Source organism: Neoarius graeffei, chromosome 19 (assembly GCF_027579695.1).
Source record: "Neoarius graeffei isolate fNeoGra1 chromosome 19, fNeoGra1.pri, whole genome shotgun sequence".
NCBI classification, from domain to species: Eukaryota; Metazoa; Chordata; class Actinopteri; order Siluriformes; family Ariidae; genus Neoarius; species Neoarius graeffei.
The window spans coordinates 66,287,777-66,306,140 of NC_083587.1; positions in this window are offsets into that span (position 1 = coordinate 66,287,777).

The following is an 18,364-nucleotide window of genomic DNA, read 5'->3' on the forward strand; positions in this document are numbered from 1 at the left end:
TCAGGTCATGTTTAGAGAAGATTCTTGCAGAACATAGTTGTTAATGCAGAGGGAACCAGCGGAAGAGGATATGGGTACTTTACAGATATTTGGTTTAGTCCTCTGAAGTCTATGCAAGGTCGAAGGCCTCCTCCCTTCTTCTCCACAAAGAAGAATCTTGCAGAGGCAGGTGACTTGGAAGGACAAAGGTAACCCAGTTTGAGTGCTTCCTGGATGTACTCCTCCATGACAGCTTGCTCCTTCTGGGAAAGAGGGTAGATGTGGCTGCGTAGAGGTGACGTACAGAGATTGATGGCGCAATCGTAAAGATGATGTGGTGGTAGGCCACAAGCCTTATCCTTACTAAAAACCTCCTTCAGGTCAGAATAACATTCAGGTACATTTTCCAGTGAATCTGGTTGAGGACTTTCGACAGAAGTATCATTGCTGCATCTGGCCACTCGGCTGGGCTGAGCTGTGGCAGTGTGTGGGCTGGTGAAGCTGGGCACCAATGTATGGCAGATTCAGTCCAGACCTTTGATTAACGAAGAATGTTCCAATCTTAATAGGCCCCACAAGCACTGTACACCTGCTGCAGAGCCATGGTGCTAATATCCAACAATGCACAGCTCAGGTCCAGATCTCTTCCCACACAGCAAAACTCTCAGAGTTAATTTCCCAGTGTTAAGCAAAAGTGTTAAAATATAGAGTTGAAATGACACTGTAAAAAGTTGATTTAACTGTGAAGGAGTCAATTGTATATTTAGGAAATGTTAAATTAATACTGCAGAGATTGGGACAAAATAAACACCAGCATTGTATTAAAATTGATTCTCTCAGAGTTGATTTAACACTATAAAATTTGCTGTGCACCAGGGACGTCACTAGGTTTGAGAGACAGGGGTAGCTTAGCACCCAGAGGAGAAAAGGTATTGTGCGCGCGCAGCGCGCGCCGAACATTTTTCAGAGCACCTACTAAGGCTGTCAATCAATTCATTATTTCAAGAGCATCACACCTTCGGGACACACTTCCCACCATTTCTATTCTATTTTAAAATTGCTTTCATCATTTAATTGCTTGCTGAAGCAACTTCACCAGACTCCCTTTCTTAAAAAATCTTCGTATATCCATCTAGCCAAAGGATAGACAGACAGATGATCTTTTCCCATGCCAAAACTAATGCTAGTAGGCTACAACCCACACAGCTTAGTAAGTTTGTTCACCATGCTAACGTGCCAGATTTACAGTTGAAATAGAAAAGCTACAATATCGTCTTTCCTCACTACCCATTGCTCAATATAGCCTAGGTAAAGTTAAGCAAATGCGAACCACTGACATCAAATTACAATCTCACCGTGTGTGTCTGCAAATGAAAGCATAGAATTCTGACTCTCTGCAAACCCAACTCAATGGAAGCCCGCACCGCGCCTGCTGCAGAATGCCCGCATAGTTTTTTAAGTCCTACTAGCCTACCACTCGACGTGACGCTTGACACAGAGCCAATGAGGAGGAATCATAACGATATTAATAATATTGCATTAAACAATAAATAAGCAAGCAGAAACTGTTGTTCGGATTAACTTGCGTTCTTGATGGCTCATGTTCAGTGCTTTACTGCCTTTGTTTTTTTTGGGGGGAAAAAAAATAAAAATATAAATAATTTAAAAAAGGGCAAAAAATATAGGGTGGCTTTGCCATAAGATAGGGTGGCTGGAGCTACCCTAAAATGGGTCTGGCGACGTCTATGCTGTGCACTTAATGACTCAGCATGGCTACCTGTCAACAGGGGAATAAAATGCTCCTGGAAGAGGGTGCTAATGCCTGGAGCACCAACTGCGCCCCACATACTGTGGACCACCTGGCAGCTGCAGGTGCTCATGGCCAGAGTGACACTGAACTGCTGGAGAGGTGGCCTGAGGTAGTTACAGTGCAGGGTGGGGACAAAGCTGCACACTGGTGCTGGCTCCACCCTTACGCAACATGTTGCCTGTGTGGGTCTGTCTGGGGTGCTGGGTGCAGCATTGTGTGCCCGTCAGTGGTTCCCGTATCTGCATTGGGTGCCTGCCTGCTTCACCGGTGGCTGGGGGATGATGGGGTTTTACGCTCTCTCTCTCTCTCTCTCTCTCTTGCTCTCCTTTTGCATCACGATCATTGTATCAGTATTACAAGGGTTTTTTTTATCTGTTTTTTTGTTTATCTTTCCTGCTTTTTGTCTTTTTTGTCATTGCTTTTTTTATTTATATTATCTCTGATTTTATATCCAGTTATTTCTTGTCCTGTTTGTCATTCCTGTAGCCTGGGGGGGTAGAGGGAAAAAGGAAAGGGGAAAAGGAAAGGGGGAGGAGGGCTAAACGGTGGTTACTTTGAAGAATCTACACTGTAAAAAATGATGGGCTGATTTCACTTAAAATATTTCATACATGTCAACCTTTAGTTACCCATGCCCTTACAAAACCTGTACTTTTCCCTTACATACACCCATGAGCCCTTATACACGAGAAAAAATTCCAATCTATAATCCAAAGCACTGATTGTTTTATTCTACATTATACACTCCTATTGTAATAGGCACATTTAGCACACTGCATCAAGTTAAAGGGATCAAATAAGCATGTACTGAATAAAAAGAAATTTTAGCTCCCAGAGAAAACAACTGAATTAAAAAGGACTATATGTACAATCAAGTAAACAATTATCTACTAAAGAGAATGACTGACTGAACTATAAACTTAATTATTTAAAATACTTTTTATCAGTAATACCAGAATTATTGATGTAAATTTTGCAAATAAAATGTATTAATATTAAATAGTTCATAAAAATTACACAAAGTTCTATCTGACAAATGTTGACATCACCTACAATATTACATTCCACCAAAGAAAATTACTTGAAATATAACAGCAGTACTAAGTCAGTATGTTAATTAAAATAGTAGGTTACATGTAATAAATTCTATATAATCATGTCAAACAGTAAATGAAGATTAGTAAAAGTTCCATTTGAGAAAAAAGTGTCGACACCACAAGCAGTGTTTGATGCAACTAAAGATGACTGAACCACATCAAGTGTAACACACACGTACATACGACGTAGTGGTGAGGTAGTGGCTTGTTAATGTCAGGGAAATACGTCGTAGTTACGTAGTAGGCACGTCCTAATACAACGTCGTGCCAATACGTAACGACAACGTAGTGGTAATACCTAACAACAATGTAGTGGTAATACCTAACGACAATGTAGTGGTAATACGTAATAACAATGTAGTGGTAATATGTAACAACAACGTAGCGGTAATACGTAACGACAACGTAGTGGTAATACCTAACGACAATGTAGTGGTAATACGTAATGACAATGTAGTGGTAATAGGTAACAACAACGTAGTGGTAATATGTAACGGACACGTTATCTGGCGACCATCCAGTGACGTATGTCCTACTACGTAGTCTACAAAGCTTTGGGACTATTAGATCTAATATAGCTATTTATTCAGTGCCTAAAAGCAGAGTTCCTGATGAGTTTATGAGCAAAATATTTACAAGGGCACAAAATCAACCTGAATAGAATATTACAGCACCATGAATAAACCAGTGAATTGTGTCATGTTTTTCACCTCAGTAAATCACTGCATTGTCTTGTGACAGTGAGACCAATAATGAGATACACATCGCAGTTACAATACATATTTATTCCTTTCTTTGACACTGCATGCCATGCACCAGAAACAACAGCATGTTTATTATGGTGTGACTCTGCTGGGTGCCTGGTGGACAGCAGTGAACCAGCACTTTCACTTTGCAGCACTACTGTAGAGTTACCATCCAATATCACACTTCATACGTCAAGCAGTCATCTAATTTCATCCATCAAGTCCACACACTTTGGAGCTCAGCACAAGCAGTGCCATTAGGACTAATCCCCATGCACCTGTTCCTGATTAGAGCGCAATCACAGCACATATGTAGAAGAACTCTCAGTAACACACAGACTTTGTGAAGTGTACACATTGTACCCTGTGTCGAACATTACCAAGCCTTGTATTTTGTATCACTTTTCTGGTTTTGACCCTGTTTGTTTTTTTGGACTGCGAGTATTGTATTTCTCTGATATCCTGTCTGTGCCTCACTCCACCACTGCCTGTTTTTTGACTCTGCCTATGTCTTCGTTTTGGATTTGTTTGCGAGCGCATATTCATATGTACATCATACGGTCACAAAAGCCATCAAAAATCAGGTCAATGCATTTCTTTTCAGTCTGGGGCTCCACTATAAATATAGACTGCTCATTTCTCAAAGTTACAGTGGACTTAAATTGATTGACTGTGATAAATTGATTAATACTTCCCTCTAGTGGCTGAAGACTGAAGCTCTACTGAAGCTGTATATTGACTATCTGGAGATTTTCTGTAATTTTGCTGACTGATATTAATAATTGTTTGACCTGCAGTCCAATGCTGCAAGTCCCCTGATGAAGTAGAAAAGAAGTAGAAGTAGAAATAGAACTAAAAAATGTTTGTTATTAAATCATCATTTAGGAAGCAGAAAGTCGAGTCTTTGAATTTTCCCAGGTTCAACCAGATTATTTTAGATGTTTACTCTCTTTTTTTATTGACGTGATATATAAAACCCTATATGCAGTATTCAGTGATCGAAAGACTCCAAAACACACTGATTTGAGTAAAACTACTGCTGCTGTAATTCGCTTTCGCAAAATTATTCATTGAAAACGTTGAAGGATGAATCTTCAAGTCAAGCATTCTTGTTCTTGCAGAGTCAAAGCATCGAAGCAGGTCTGGGGTAGAGGTGACAGCATTTCTAGGGGTTTCTACACACATGCTCATTAACCAGGCAGTCACGCTGACCAGTTGGTGTCTCTGGGGTCCTCCTTTGGGAGGAGAACTCAGGAGAGCATCTCAGATGGCCTCACTTGGTTAAAAACTTCCAAATTTTGATATCAATTTCAAAGAACTCTGGAATGGTTCAGGTTTGGGATTAAACCGAAGACATATTTGAATTATTTTCACTTATGCAATAAAAATATCAAACATTAATCATTAACTTTAAGCATTTACAAATGAGTTCCATAATTATTAGATTAAAGATATGTGAGTTGTGTTTATGTTGATAACACACTGATTGTTGTCTTGGCTTTTAGATGATCACAGATGAACAATAATACACTGGTCCAGGTAATAATTCAATTCTGAGAAATATTTTCTCCTAAGAGAGGAGAAAATAACCCCTGGGGGTGAGGGGTTATGTGTGTGTGTGTGTGTGTGTGTGTGTGTGTGTGTGTGTGTGTGTGTGTGTGTGTGTGTGTATGTGTGTGTGTGTGTGTGTGTGTGTGTGTGTGTGTGTGTGTGTGTGTGTGGACTATGCAAAATAAGCGCTAAGAGGCTGGTTAAATATTGCTCAATTTCTGCCATAATAGGTAGTTTGTCCATCTGGAGACGGAGATGTCATATTTATCCATAGACATTGTTAGACTCATTTTTTTTTATGATCACACTTTCCAATCTACAGAGTATTTCCAATAATGTTTGGTTCTGCAATCCTTCCCTGTGTGATGATCCAAATAAAAGTATTAAACTGTGTGTAAGCCCCATTGATTCTTCTTGACTGTTATCCTTTACATTAAAGTGTATTTTCAGATAATGATTTGAGCCAGAGAAGATCGTCAGGTTTTACATAAACTTGTGCAGTCCATGAAGGCTCAAGTTCACAATGATGTAATTTGTAATTGTGTGTGTGCATGCATGCCTGTAAAAGAGGACTTTGCTCATCTTCCTGTTCTAATGGTATGAATACACTTCTGGTAGGTACATTAGGGAAGCACTTTTAATCCAGGAAGTATGTTCAGTTCTCACAAATAACTGTATGAGCGAGTCAGTGAGCTCAGTATAAACACAGACCCAACAGTGAGTGTGTGAAGTTGTTCCTGAAGAAGAGATGAAGATGCTGCTCTTGGCTCTGATTCTGCTCACGCTGTCTGGTAGGAAACATCATCTCACTCTTTGACAGAATTATTGTTCAGAGTTGTAATTGTTTGCTGATTGATGTTGCAGTGTGTACGCTCAGTTATTGGATTATACACTTCCACAAACACATCATACTGGATCATTTTAGTCAACATTAGATTCTGATCTGATCTGATTATTAACATCATTGTAATTGCTCAGGTCCTGAGAGAGAGAGAGAGAGAACACAAAAATATATAACACTTTAAGAGTTTTATGGAGAATTTTGAAAGTATTAATGAAGAAATATGACTCCACCTTCCTGAAACTGGTCTGTAATGTATTCTATTAAAAAAACCCCAAAAAACAAACATTGATGTGAAATTTTTACAACACATAATAAATGAGCTCCTTGTGAATAGCTGTACAGTATCCTCACACACAGCATTCAGGATTATTAACACGGTTAGATAACTCCAGGACTGCGGCCTTAACAAGAGCTTTATACATGTTTCTGGGGGTTCATTTGTTTTTATTGTAGGTTTTTTTTTCTCCAATAAAATTTGCATACAGATACACAGATACCGTACATCCAGTACACCTGTACAGTTTATTTATTTAATATCTGTTACTTATTTACAGTGGTGCTTGAAAGTTTGTGAACCCTTTAGAATTTTCTATATTTCTGCATAAATATGACCTAAAACATCATCAGATTTTCACACAAGTCCTAAAAGTAGATAAAGAGAACCCAGTTAAACAAATGAGACAAAAATATTATAATTGATCATTTATTTATTGAGGAAAATGATCCAATATTACATATTTGTGAGTGGTAAAAGTATGTGAACCTCTAGGATTAGCAGTTAAAATTAGAAGGTGAAATTAGACTTAGGTGTTTTTAATCAATGGGATGACAATCAGGTGTGAGTAGGCACCCTGTTTTATTGAAAGAACAGGGATTTATCAAAGTTTGATCTTCAGAGCACATGTTTGTGGAAGTGTATCATGGCACAAACAAAGGAGATTTCTGAGGACCTCAGAAAAAGCGTTGTTGATGCTCATCAGGCTGGAAAAGGTTACAAAACCATATCTAAAGTGTTTGGACTCCACCAATCCACAGTCAGGCAGACTGTATACAAATGGAGGAACTTCGAGACCATTGTTACCCTCCCCAGGACTGGTCGACCAACAAAGATCACTTCAAGAGCAAGGCGTGTAATAGTCGGTGAGGTCACAAAGGACCCCAGGGTAAATTTTAAGCAACTGAAGGCCTCTCTCACATTGGCTAATGTGAATGTTCATGAGTCCACCATCAGGAGAACACTGAACAACAATGGTGTGCATGGCAGGGTTGCAAGGAGAAATCAACTGCTCTCCAAAAGAACATTGCTGTTTGTCTGCAGTTTGCTAAAGATCACATGGAAAAGCCAGAAGGCTATTGGAAAAATGTTTTGTGGACGGATGAGACCAAAATAGAACTTTTTGATTTAAATGAGAAGCATTATATTTGGAGAAAGGAAAACACTGCATTCCAGCATAAGAACCTTATCCCATCTGTGAAACATGGTGGTGGTAGTATCATGGTTTGGACCTGTTTTGCTGCATCTGGGCCAGGACAGCTTGCCATCATTGATGGAACCATGAATTCTGAATTATACCAGCGAATTCTAAAGGAAAATGTCAGGACATCTGTCCATGAACTGAATCTCAAGAGAAGGTAGGTCATGCAGCAAGACAACGACCCTAAGCACACAAGTTGTTCTACCAAAGAATGGTTAAAGAAGAATAAAGTTAATGTTTTGGAATGGCCAAGTCAAAGTCCTGACCTTAATCCAATGGAAATGTTGTGGAAGGACCTGAAGCGAGCAGTTCATGTGAGGAAACCCACCAAAATCCCAGAGTTGAAGCTGTTCTGTATGGAGGAACGGGCTAAAATTCCTCCAAGCCAGTGTGCAGGACTGATCAACAGTTACCGCAAACGTTTAGTTGCAGTTATTGCTGCACAAGGGGGTCACACCAGATACTGAAAGCAAAGGTTCACATACTTTTGCCACTTACAGATATGTAATATTGGATCATTTTCTTCAATAAATAAATGACCAAGTATAATATTTGTGTCTCATTTGTTTAACTGGGTTTTCTTTATCTACTTTTAGGACTTGTGTGAAAATCTGATGATGATTTAGGTCATATTTATGCAGAAATATAGAAAATTCTAAAGGGTTCACAAACGTTCAAGCACCACTGTATATATACACATCCATAAATTGATAAATGTATAGCGGTATAAATAGATACAGATATACAGCAGGGGCGGAGCCAGCTGGTTGGATGGGGTGGGTCTTTTTCCATCCTGTGACCTGTTTTAGTGTGTGTGCACGCGACCACAGATAGTCTGATGGAACCGAACTCACACATGCGCTTCAGAAGTAGATTACCAGAGAGCTTCATCATTATAGCAGCACAATCTCGCTAAAGTATCCTGGGTTTTGTTCTATACATGGCCTGTACAGCTCTTTACACTTGATATGAACTCGGACTAGAGACAGAGTGCAACCTGTTAACAGAAGAAACCACATCTCTCGTTCTCTTCAGCGCAAAATGCACATCTTTACTGAGTCTTTGTTCCATTCTTTAAAAATAAACAAGTGTTGCCAGGCAAAACAAACCTTGCCCGGCAGCACTTATGGCACTTTTATATCTCTCAATGGTAATATTTCTCAATCATCAGCTGTCAGGTTATAGCACTTTGAAAACCCATAACCTTCAGTTTGACCTTTCAAGGTCACTCAATATCATAGATCATGGTGCCAGATGAAGCCCATATGGCACTTCCTATAAGTCGATAATGGTAAATATCTGTCTACCATCAACAGTTTTCAAGTTACAGCCCTCTGAAAATCCGTGACCTTGAGTTTGACCTTTCAAGGTCACACAAGGTCAAAGATCATGGTGCCAAATGAAAGGCCATATGGGAGTTACTATATGCTCATAATAGTAAACATCTGTTTATCGGCATCCGTTTGAGTTATAATGTAAAATGTCATTTTGACTAAAACGTCACCTTTCTGGTGACCTTGACCTTCACCTTGACCTGATTACCCCCAAAATTTAATCAGGTAATCTACAGACCATTGCCCACCCACCCTGAAAATTTTGAAGTCAATCAGTGCAACCATCTAGACGCTAGATTGTTAACAGACAGACACAAAAAAACAGACGAACAAACCGCACTGATTACAATACCTCGCCCTGCTTACTCCATTGCACATGAGGTAATGAAAAGGCTTGAGGTAGATAAGTGCATTGATAGCCAGCAAGTTAACTCATAAACTGTAGTGAGGATCAGCAGCCTTCTCATGATTAATACCACAAACTAGCTGCTCTGTGTAGCCTGTGTTAGCGAGCAGTATCAAGCTAACAGACATCTACAGGAAGAAACTGGTCACTTTAGAAATAAAATATATGGCTCTGGATTTTATATATCGGTAGTCCATCATGTCTGATGATGACCTCCATGTGCAATACTATCATCTCAGTCAGGATTGTTGTTGACTCACATGTTGCTGTAGAACCCTAGGTAAGATTTACATGGTCGTTCACAGTGCCAGCTAGGGCTGGGCAAAACGATTATTTTTTAATCAATTAATCTAGCGATTATTTTATCGATGCATCGATTAATCTAATGATTAATTATTCGATTCAATTTTGATTCAATTCATGATTATTTCCCCATTACTTCACTTATATAGCCATTTATACATGTTGATTTACATGTCTGAATGAAAAAACACAAATTCCTTAACATTGCAATGTGTGGTGATTTGATTTATTTGACTTATTCCACTCTCAGTTCATCTAAATGACCACTAGAGGGCGCCACCTGCCCGGGGAATACGCTGGGAAGTACTACTCGTCTAGGCGCGAAGTTGCTACTTCCTTGTTCAATAACAACACAGCTTGGGAATGGAAGCAGTTGTCCTGACTCCTTCTTTCTTTCCTTATTTCCCCACTCATCAGGTACGCAACTTGTTGCAAACTTTTACTAACTCTGTATAAGGTTTCAAACAGTGTGAAATTGTGTTTTTGGTATTTTGAAAAGTTGCCAATGTGTTCGTTTTGGATGAGTAAAAGTTGGCTATGGAAAGGAACGAGGCTAGCATGTAAAGGCACGGTTCTTTGCTAATCATTGAAAGCCTTTGTAAACCATCAGAAAAGTAAAACACTTGATACCATGTACCTAACGATCTTTGAAAAGATTATTTTCATGTGTAATACAGTAGCTAAGTGTTCAAGCATGTCTGTGCTTTATGTCTGCCTGAGTTTGTTACTGCAAGTGTTTTCAATTGTCTGTATATAGCATGCAGTGCTGCCTGTGCCGTTCTACTGAGTTGTTATGCAGCAATCGGATGGTGAAGGGAAAAATGGACTTGTTATAACTTGAGGGACCAGGAAAAAGGACTTAAATGGACATTTGACCTCATCTGTAATTGAAATTCTGTTAATTTCTTGTATTGAATTCTATGTATTGTGTTAATCACCACCTACATGTCGCCTACATTAAGCTGATGGACTGTGAAAAAAAGGAATGTAATGTAAATGTGATATTGAGCTGTAGCAAGAGAAAAAAAAGGAATGTATTGTAAATATGAAGTTGATTGCGAAGTTGCTACTTCCTTGTTCAATAACAACACAGCTTGGGAATGGAAGCAGTTGTCCTGACTCCTTCTTTCTTTCCTTATTTCCCCACTCATCAGAGTGCAACATTTTGGAGGCCCCAGCGAGGATGAATGTGTGAAAGGTTCTACTCCCAGAGGCAGTACCCATCCTACATTCAGACTCACCACTACACCTGGAAGGCCAGCGGAGCACAGCAGCACGAGAGTCGGGCAAGTGGACAGTGAGTAATCTGAGGTGATCGCACGAACCAGGAGAGCCACGGGTTCCATCTTGCTACGTATACGTCCTGCTTCACTGCATCACTGGTCATCCCTCATTAAGAAACATGGATGTGTTGGAGGACTTAAAACTTGAAGTAACTGGGTTGCTTTACACTCTCAGTCGTGAACAACTGCTATATGTATGTGAATTTCTGGAAATAGCTCAAGATGATTTGTCTGATAAAGGTCGTTCTTTTTTGATTACTCACATTATACAATACATGGGTAAAGATGAGATAGTGGATCTTGAAGATCACGGTATGTCACTGTTTCTTAGTCTAAAAGACAAAATTGCTTCACTCAAACTGCCCTCTAGTGATCAAGCCACTCCAGCTTCAGACACACAAGCCCCTACCCCAGCCCAGCCACAATCAGTTGAGCAGTTATCCGAACAGCAAAAACTCCAAAAACAGATTGAGGCCCTGCAGATGGCTTTGCAGATATCATTACAATCTCAGCAACAAGGTGGTGGAGGTCAAGTATTAGCCAATAATCAGAACATGCCTGAGGCCCCTACTCAAACCTATTCACAGTCCCCTGTTCTGAGCCCCTGGCATAGGGAATTCAGGATTGCGGGACAAATTGGAGAGCCAGGACAGAAAGATAGGCTTACATTTTCCAGTCTTGCTCACCAGATTGAAACCGGGTTAAACAAGAAAGTCCCTGAATACGAAATTGTCCATGCTGTTGTAAAGGCCATAACACCAGGCATGCAATTGCGTAGCTACTTGGAGGGCAAAGCCGGTCTAACTCTTCCAGTGCTAAGGAGAATACTCCGTTCTCACTATCAAGAGAAAGGCGCAACAGAACTCTACAAGCAGCTGACAACTGAGGCCCAAAATGGCAAAGAGACGCCACAAAGCTTTGTGTTCCGTGTGCTGGATCTCAGACAGAAGATTCTTTTCGCCTCTCAAGAGGCAGAGTCTGGTCTGAGGTATGATCCCATTCTCGTGCAGAACATGTTTCTGCACTCCGTATTGACAGGGCTGCAAAACGACAACATAAGAAATGATATGAAGCCTTACCTGCAACAAGCAGATGTGAAGGATGAAGTCCTACTGGAGAAATTAAACATTGCCTGTATGACGGAAACAGAAAGACAGAACAAAAGAAAAGAGACACCACCACAACGATCCGCAGGCGTTCACTTAGCCCAGAGTACTGAGGCTCAAGCTATACCAGAGAAGAAAAAAGAGACACCAGAAATTAAAAATAAGCCTAATCTTCTGGATGAGCTAAAAGAGATCAAAGCAGATATCGCTGTTCTGAAGAACTTAAGTACTGAAGTGTGTCAGATTCGGGACTCCATTCAGCACCCACAACTGGCCTCAGCACAAAATCTGTCCGCACCTGGCTTTGATACACGTCCATTCGACCACATGCCCACAGGCTTCTGGTGTGAGGGTGGCAGAGGACGAGGTGGAACAACGCAATTTCAGCAAGGCTATGCACCCCAACGGTACCCTCTCCCCTCAGCTAGGGGCCGCACAAGGAGGTGCTTTGGTTGCCAACGTAGTGGTACTGATGACATTTGCACACATTGTTTTGCATGTGGAAGTAGTGAGCACTACCTTGCAGGCTGTAGGGCAAGGGAAATGACCCCAAGAGCTCCTCAATTAAATGAGAGAGGGTTGCCCCCACGGGACCGGGTGTAACCTGCAGTGCACTAGTGTCCCATCAGACATGTATGAAATGTGGTGTAAGTGGGGAGGTGGGCAAGTTAAAAAGATGTGCCACATGCCAGAATGCTTTCTATTGCTCTAAAACCTGTCAGATAAGCCACTGGGATGCCCATAAGAAAAATTGTGTGCAGACAAAACTTAAGCAGGGGAAGAGAGTGGAGAAAGAAAAGAAATGTCAGAGTGTCGCCGCCTTAGTGGGAAAACAATGTCTTGTTGACTGCTACTTCAATGGCATAAAAACTAAAGCATTATGGGACACCGGCTCCCAAGTTTGTCTCATTAATGAGAGTTGGAAAAATGAAATTCTCCCAGACGTCAAGCTCAGACCCGTCACTGACCTCATTGATTCCCCTGACACCCTTACAATAGTAGCCGCAAATGGGGATCATATACCCTTTCTTGGTTGGGTTGAAATCTTGTTTGGACTGTCGGGAAAAACTAATGGGCCATGTACTCTTACCCTCCCTGTCCTGGTGATGAAAGGGGGTAGCCTCACCCACCCCATTATTGGCTATAATGCAATCGAACACATTGTAAAGAACAGTGAAAATGAAATGTTTGCTTCTACTAGCAGAGACTCCCTGCGAGGGGAAGTGAGATCTGCTCTCCCTGGGCTTGAAACATCACAAATTGAGGCCTTGATCAACCTGGTAAGAATGGAAAAACACCAAGAGTACACTGTTAGGACTACCCGAGAAAAAACTGTCATCCCTAGGCTGACGTCCACTCATGTCACATGCAGGGTATCAGCAAGCGCCCTGGAAGAAGACACTACTTTAGTATTTGAACCAGATATTGATCCCCAGTGGCCAGAAGGGCTAGAATTGAATGAAACAGTGGTGCAGTTGAAAGCGGGTGCCCCTCCCTACATCACGGTAAGCATACAGAACCCCTCAACTCATGACATAGTCTTGCCTGGCAAAACCACCATTGGCACTGTGCAAGAGGTGCAGTCCGTGTACCCAGTTTCTCTGTTAAATCCACAATGCTGCCAAATCCATTCACCACCGAGTCATGATCAGTCCAGGGGTGAGGGAGATATGAATGGCGAATGGGACCCCGCTGTAGATTTGAGCCACTTAGGGGAAATTGAGAGAGAGCGTGTTCATAACATGTTAAGAGAAGAATGTGCTTCATTCTCCCGTTCAGATGACGACATAGGGTGTATTGACAGTCTAAAAATGGCAATTTCTCTGAAAGATACAGTCCCTGTTGCACGTTCTTACCTCTCAGTACCTAAGCCCCTGTATAAGGAATTGAAAGACTACCTGCATGACCTGATTGCTCAGGGGTGGATCGAGAAATCAACATCCTCCTATTCCTCACCCGTTGTTTGTGTACGAAAAAAGGATGGCAGCCTACGTCTCTGCGTAGACTATAGAGAGCTAAACAAGAAGACCCATCCAGATCGCCAGCCCATTCCGAGGGTCCAAGATATTCTTGACAGTCTAGGTGGGAATTCATGGTTTTCATTACTGGACCAGGGTAAGGCCTATCACCAAGGCTTCATGTCAAAAGAGAGTAGACCCTTGACTGCATTTGTGACACCATGGGGCTTATATGAATGGGTAAGAATTCCATTCGGGTTAATGAATGCACCTGCAGCGTTTCAGAGGTGTATGGAGGAGTGTCTAGTGGGCTTACGCGATAAGATCTGTGTCCCTTATTTAGATGACACATTAGTATTTAGCAAATCATTCGAAGATCACTTGGACCATGTCCGGAAGGTGCTGCAGCAGTTGAGATCCTTTGGCATCAAGCTCAAGCCAAGCAAATGTGAAGTCTTTAAGGCCGAGGTCCGCTACCTGGGGAGAATTGTGTCCGCTGAAGGGAGCAGAATGGACCCAGCTGACACAGCCGCTGTAACAGCTCTGAAAGATAAGAGACCAGCTACTGTTGGACAGTTGCGGGCCATTCTGGGACTTCTCAGTTATTACCGCCAGTATATAAAGAACTTTTCAAGGATAGCTGGGCCACTTTACAACTTGTTGAAGGGTGCTGGTCCACAAGACGAAAAAAAACAAAAACACCTGACACGAAAGAACAAAAAACATACAGGAGCCCCTTCAAACCAACCCATTTTATGGGAAGACAAGCATCAGAAGGTCCTGGAGCAGCTGATCAATTGTCTGGCCAAGCCCCCCATACTCGGATTCCCAGATTTTTCAAAACCCTTTATCCTACACACTGATGCATCGGGGCAAGGGCTGGGCGCAGTACTGTACCAGGAGCAGGGGGGCAAACTCCGCGTCATAGCTTACGGGTCTCGCACACTGACTGCCGCTGAAAGAAATTACCATCTTCATTCAGGAAAATTGGAGTTCCTCGCTTTAAAGTGGTCAGTCACTGAAAAATTTCGTGATTATTTGTACTACGCCCCTTCATTCGTTGTATACAGTGACAATAACCCCCTCACATATGTAATGTCTAGCGCCAAACTCAATGCAACTGGTTGTAGGTGGGTGGCTGAACTGGCTGACTATAACTTTACTATCAGATACAGACCAGGTAAAGAGAATGTTGATGCAGACAGTCTCTCTAGGATGCCGACTGACATTGAGGAAATAATGGAACGATGCTCTGAAGAACTGTCCCTTGACTGTGTGGCCGCTCTAATACAGGCTGTGGAAGTGCAAGAACAGGCCCCGCTGTGCACAGCAGTTGCCGCTTTACAGCAGCCACCCGACAGTGTCCCCTATGACCCCATCCCCCTTGCAGAAATCAGACAGAGTCAGCTAGACGATCCACACATCGGGCCAGTGATGAGATTTAAAATAATAACAAGTATAAAGCCGTCCATGCACTCTACCACATCCTATAGTACAAAGAGTAAATCTCTCCTCCGTGAATGGGAGAAGCTGCAGATTGATAAAAATGGGGTTCTGAGGAGAAACACAGCCACTAAGACTCAACTGGTCTTACCTGACAAGTATAAGGCTGGGGTTATGGAGGAGTTGCATAACAAAATGGGCCATCAAGGTGTGGATCGTACGTTATCACTGATCAGGGACCGCTTCTTCTGGCCACAAATGCGAGATGAAGTTGAGCACTATGTCACCAGAGTTTGTGCCTGCTTGAAGCAAAAGAAGCCGAGCAGAGAGACACGGGCTCCTCTTACAAACATTGTCACCACCCACCCCTTTGAGCTTGTCTCTATTGATTTTCTGCATTTGGATAAATGTAAAGGGGGGTATGAATACATTTTAGTGGTTATTGACCATTTCACCCGCTTTGTTCAAGTATATGCCACTAAGTCAAAGTCGGCTAAAACAGTAGCAGACTGCTTGTTCAATGACTACGCTCTAAAGTTCGGGTTTCCTGAGAGAATACATCATGATCAGGGTGGTGAATTTGATAACCGACTTATAGCTCAGCTCAAGAAAAACTGTGGTGTCATGAGCTCTCGCACGAGTCCCTACCATCCACAGGGGAATGGTCAGGTCGAAAGATTTAACAAAACGCTATTGCAGATGTTAAAGACACTAACAGAGACTGAGAAGAGAAACTGGAAGGATTCTTTGAATAAGCTAACATTTGCCTACAACTGCACCAGGTGTGAGGTGACAGGTTTTTCCCCTTTTTACCTTCTCTATGGGCGTAGCCCACGGCTGCCTGTCGATACCCTTTTCGACCTAAGTGAAAACAAGGGCACGGCTAGTCATCAGGAATACATGCAAAGATGGAAGGAACAGATGAAAGAGGCATATGAGATTGCAAGAGAGGGTGTGAGGAAGTCGGGGGAGCGAAGCAAGAAGAACTATGACAAAAAGCTGAGAAGCACAATATTGACTCCTGGTGACCGTGTGTTGGTCAGGAACCTGACACCAAGAGGAGGGACAGGCAAGCTACGGAATCACTGGGAAGACACCATCCACATTGTGGTTAGGCGTGTAAAGGAGGACCTCCCCATATATGAGGTGCAGCCAGAGCAAGGAAAGGGAAGGTCAAGGGTTGTGCATCGTAATTTGCTGCTGTCATGTGACCATTTACCTATAGATGTTCCAGTGGGCATCAAAGATAAAGCAGCACAAAGGAGACAGAGGCAAGACGACCAAAACACTGAAGCAGTGCATTCAGATGAATCAGATGATGAGGATGACTTCACTGTTCATTATTCACCTGTCAGGCAACCTCAGGTAGACGTACACACGGCGGATGCTGACATTGCGGAAGATGAAGCGGAAGAAGATACTGCACCTGTCTCTGAGGACGAGAATGAAACTGAGCAATCGGAGGACGTGATAACAGAGGAACCGTGTTCGAATGACGAATTACCTGATGAGGAGTCTTCGGCGTCGGATAAGAGTGATAATGAGGATGAAGAGGTGCGTCAGAGACCACAGAGAGAGAGACGACCCCCTAAGCTGTTCACCTACGATCGACTTGGAATCCCCACTTGTCACATGATTAGCTGTGCCCATAACTGTAGGCAAAAAGAAGTCTCTTCCCACGATAGGTTACGCACCACTTGGCCAAGATTTATACAGCCCCTTCAATCATACTTTGTTTATACATGTTAGATGAGTTTTGATGCTAAATAACGCATACATCCCAAGTTCATGGAATAGCTTTTATTATTTGTGATCTGAGATGTCGGGACGACATCTATTTTAGAGGGGGAGTATGTGGTGATTTGATTTATTTGACTTATTCCACTCTCAGTTCATCTAAATGACCACTAGAGGGCGCCACCTGCCCGGGGAATACGCTGGGAAGTACTACTCGTCTAGGCGCGAAGTTGCTACTTCCTTGTTCAATAACAACACAGCTGGGGAATGGAAGCAGTTGTCCTGACTCCTTCTTTCTTTCCTTATTTCCCCACTCATCAGGTACGCAACTTGTTGCAAACTTTTACTAACTCTGTATAAGGTTTCAAACAGTGTGAAATTGTGTTTTTGGTATTTTGAAAAGTTGCCAATGTGTTCGTTTTGGATGAGTAAAAGTTGGCTATGGAAAGGAACGAGGCTAGCATGTAAAGGCACGGTTCTTTGCTAATCATTGAAAGCCTTTGTAAACCATCAGAAAAGTAAAACACTTGATACCATGTACCTAACGATCTTTGAAAAGATTATTTTCATGTGTAATACAGTAGCTAAGTGTTCAAGCATGTCTGTGCTTTATGTCTGCCTGAGTTTGTTACTGCAAGTGTTTTCAATTGTCTGTATATAGCATGCAGTGCTGCCTGTGCCGTTCTACTGAGTTGTTATGCAGCAATCGGATGGTGAAGGGAAAAATGGACTTGTTATAACTTGAGGGACCAGGAAAAAGGACTTAAATGGACATTTGACCTCATCTGTAATTGAAATTCTGTTAATTTCTTGTATTGAATTCTATGTATTGTGTTAATCACCACCTACATGTCGCCTACATTAAGCTGATGGACTGTGAAAAAAAGGAATGTAATGTAAATGTGATATTGAGCTGTAGCAAGAGAAAAAAAAGGAATGTATTGTAAATATGAAGTTGATTGCGAAGTTGCTACTTCCTTGTTCAATAACAACACAGCTTGGGAATGGAAGCAGTTGTCCTGACTCCTTCTTTCTTTCCTTATTTCCCCACTCATCAGAGTGCAACAAATGCATGTTTAATGCTCTTAAACTCATCATCTCTAGCCGCTTTATCCTGTTCTACAGGGTCGCAGGCAAGCTGGAGCCTATCCCAGCTGACTACGGGCGAAAGGCGGGGTACACCCTGGACAAGTCGCCAGGTCATCACAGGGCTGACACATAGACACAGACAACCATTCACACTCACATTCACACCTACGGTCAATTTAGAGCCACCAGTTAACCTAACCTGC